The sequence below is a fragment of the Lissotriton vulgaris genome, chromosome 3_2, assembly GCF_964263255.1.
Source record: "Lissotriton vulgaris chromosome 3_2, aLisVul1.2, whole genome shotgun sequence".
In the NCBI taxonomy this organism is placed as follows: Eukaryota; Metazoa; Chordata; class Amphibia; order Caudata; family Salamandridae; genus Lissotriton; species Lissotriton vulgaris.
The window spans coordinates 251561692-251565877 of NC_141690.1; positions in this window are offsets into that span (position 1 = coordinate 251561692).

Consider the following 4186-nt stretch of genomic DNA (forward strand, 5'->3'; position numbering starts at 1 on the left):
TATTTTAAATTGCCATTGCCTTCTTGTGAAATGCCTGCAGTTACTGTCTGTACATATTCCCCAGCCGGAGAATCTGTAAACATGCCTTTGGCCGCTTCAACGCGACCCTTTAAGGTGTCCGCAGACATGGTGTTGCAGTGAGCAAATAATTAACAGTTGGTTCCGTTTTAAGATAAATATCTCAGAACGAAGACCATGCACACTCCACGCGGGACTTACTGCAGAGTTCCGATTGCAGGCAGGTACTGGCGATGTAACTCCCGTCCTAGGCCAGCCTACGCCAACCTCCGACCTGGAACAACTCCGTCAAACTTCCCCGCCTCTCAGCCAGTCACTTCCGATCTCCCGGGGCACTTACAGCTTCTCCTACTCGTCGCAGAAAGGGGATTCCAAAACCAGGATCACTGCTTCCTGTCGTGTAGCCCAACTCGTGGAGGGGTTCTCGCCAGATTCGAGGAAGCAATCTCGAAGATAATCTTGGCAGAAGGATGTCTTCAAAGGTGTTTGGACCAAAACCGAAGCGAGACCCATAACTGGTGCAATTATATTTTATTCGTGCTCAACACCATGCCGCCATTACGCGTTTCAACCACTCATCATTACATTGATCTTGCTATTCACAATGAGTCAAGGCATAAAGGGTTATGTAGATATTCATATTGATAACAGCAATTGAGAATATATATAAAAACATATAAAAACGTCATTAAATATGTTAAAAATTTAAATATTAAAAACCCCTAAAAGACCGTATATATCTATATATAGAAAAACAAGTATGTCTGTTTGTCCTTTATGCACTACTACACCATTCTTCCGATCGGCATGAAACTTTGGTAGGTTGTTGAGTACACTCCGGCGAAGGTTTCTGGCAAAAAAAAAAATATATATGTGTTAAATATCGCCCCTTCCCCCCACGGCCACCATAATCTTTCCAATACTGAACGTTTACAGTTTCCGGTGCGACTCGCTTTGCAATGACCATTAACATAGCACAAGGACAATCGCTGCAAGTGTGTGGACTAGATTTGGAAAATTCTTGCTTCTCACATGGACAACTTTATGTGGCCAGCTCACGCGTCGGAAAACCTTCTGATTTATTTGTGTACGCACCTGACGGAAAAACAAAAAATACTGTGTATCCACATGCACTCGAATAAATAAACAGAATTAAACAACACTTTAAAATGTTTTCCATATTAAAATCAATAAGTTTCAATAAAAATGACACAATGTAAATTAAATGTTATCATAACAAGCTTCCTTAAATTTTCTTTCTTCTGAGATCGCAGCAACGCGCGGCGAAGGTTTATGGCAAAAACAAAATGTTTTAATCGACCCAGAAGGGCCCTCATAATCTTTCAAATACTGAAATTGTAAGCGAATTTACGAGCATCGTCGACAGTTATGCCCCCCAAACGGAAATCGATTTGTCGATCTACATCTAAAGCACGAAAGAAAAAGGCATTACAAGCTTCAGAAACCGACGAGCAACGGGAAGCAAGATTAGGAGCTGTTCGAACACAAACTGGTCAAGCACGTTCTTCTCAAACGAACGAGCAACAAAAATCAAGATTGTAAGCCGATCGAGTACGCAGTGCTCAAGCCCGTTCTTCACAAACAAACGAGCAACGAGAATCAAGATTGGAAACAGATCGATTACGCACTGCTCAAGCCCGCTCAAATGAAACAGGAGAGCAACGAGAATCAAGATTGGAAACCGATCAATTATGCACTGCTCAAGCCCACTCGAATGAAACAAATGTCAAATGTCAGATACTTTTATATAGTGCACTTATCACCAAAAGAGGTCTCAAGGCGCTTTGCAGAAGAGAGGCATTGACCAACCCGAGTGGAGATACATCACAGGGAGACTTTATTTGGGGAAGAGCCACGCCTTTAAACCCCTTCGAAACTCCAAAGCCACACTTTCAAATGTTTTGCATATTAAAAAGAATACGTAAAAAAAAAATGAAACAATGTAAATTGAATGTTATCATATCGAGTTGCCTTGAATTTCCTTTCTTATGAGATCGCAGCAATGCGCGACGGGTTGGTTTTCCCTCGAGCTGTATTTTTTCATGAGTGTTGTAATCATCTATGCGTTTCAGCTGCTGGCCACAGCCTTTTTTACAACGATGAGCCCCATTTGCTTTTTTGTTTAAATACATAATTATTTTCTTGGAAAATTCAAAAGAAAGAGGACAATTGGTATTGTGGTTTCAAACATAGTATGTAGGGTAAATAGTAGCACCAGCTTGGAATATATATTTTTGCACAATTCTCACATTATTGTGTGTCCCCAAAACAATTCATCGCCGTTTTAAATAAAATTCAATTGGAACGTTCCGTTTACATGATATTTCTGGTTCTGAGAACAGCTTCTCTTAGAATCAAAAACTTTTTCCGCTTTACTCATAATCATACGGACTGTTTCTATTTATGGACAATATGTTCAGTTTGGGATTCTAAATTGTGTGAGTAAATTTTGTTCCAGAGCTGCCATTTCCCACTTATGCTTTCTAAATGGACATTACAGTACTGCTTATAAATGTGTCCATTATCTAAAGTGCTTGTGCTTTGTAAGTGCCATAAATGTTATAATGTGCACAATTAAAAGGATATTTTCTATTTAATCTATCTATTCAAGCCTCTTTACTCAATGTACCTAGGACATATATTGATATCGAATCAATATGGTGTATTGGAGTAAGGTTACTTCTTCTATTCTCCAATTATAAAGTTTTGGATCACTTTTATGTCCCAATTTTCAGGATGTTATTAAAAATGTAAATAGTTAAGAACAACTTCTTATGTGAACTAAAGTGCTACCCTCTACAAGTGCTAGTGCTTGTTTAGCATGTCCTTTCGGAATCCCCATTAGCTCTATTAATGAAAGTGCAGATCTAGATACAGGCTTCAATAAAGGCAAGTAAACAAATCCTCAACCATGTTAAAACCAATAGGTTTAATGCTATCGAGTTCCAGGATGAAGTATGTTTCTAACTTCCTCAACTCGCTTTTTATATATATATATTTTATATATATATATATTTCTTCGAGATAAGGAATTTTGCTTCATAATGTATATAGAAAGGGTGTAATTTTCCTCCGGAATACTAGGGAGAGGGTATGCACCTGCCTCTCAGCCCCTTGCCGATGGTCCTTTTTCTCCGAGTTTGCTCAGGCAGACCTCTGTGAGGTCCAGCGATGCTGAGACGGGGGAAGTCGGCACCGGGTCCCGCCCACCGCGGCCCCCAGTGGCCCGGGTACGCAACAGCCTCTCAGCCCCTTGCTGATGGTCCTTTTTCTCTGACTTTGCTCAGGCGGACCTCTGTGAGGTCTGGTAATGCTGAGACAGGGAAGGCTGGATTCATTCCGCAATGTTTATTGGCTCCGTGTGGCAGAATTAATCTCCGCCTCACGAGGAAAAAGAAAACATTAATCTCCAACTGCAAACAGCCGATTTCCTTTACTCCCGGCGTGCAGTGCGTCCTAAGAATGTGAATCTTGTAATTCATCTATAGCGCACCGCTGTGCGGGCGCCCCGAGTTAGATGACACCTTCATTTATTTTATCAGACTAAACAGCCCTGCTTTAAAGTCTACCACCCCTGCAATTCCAGTTGCCCGTGGTGCAGTAAAAATTGTACCCAGTCCTCGTCCTGAGGAGAACCTATAATCGTTTCAGGTTCGAAACGCGTTGACCCCCAGCCTGTGACAACAAAGAAGTGTGCAGCCAGGGACCAACTCATCCCATTGGTGTGGGCCCTAGTGTGCAACCAGAGTAAATATTTAGTCACAGGTTTAGTGTGACAGGCAGGCAATTATTCTACATTTTTTAACTCCGCCTGGTCACTGGTATTTCAGTTAAAGGACTGGTCTTTCTCCCTTTGTGCTGTATATGTTTTTTGAATGTAATTAATTTAGGTTCCATGCACTGTATTCTAAATTGTACCTTGGTGTCATGTGAATGTTCGAATATTTAGTATTCATGTTTGTATTCAGTGAATTTCTTGTGCACACAATTGTTTTTTGCTTGTGACTTGCTTGCTTTTTGACAGTGGTCCTCTTGATGTCCTGTTTACATGAGCTTGAAATCTGTTCTAAGATTCAAAATAAATGCTTTGCTAAGTAAATGGTTTGGTCACGCAGTACTTAAGGGCTGTGTGAGCCCCAATTTAAAA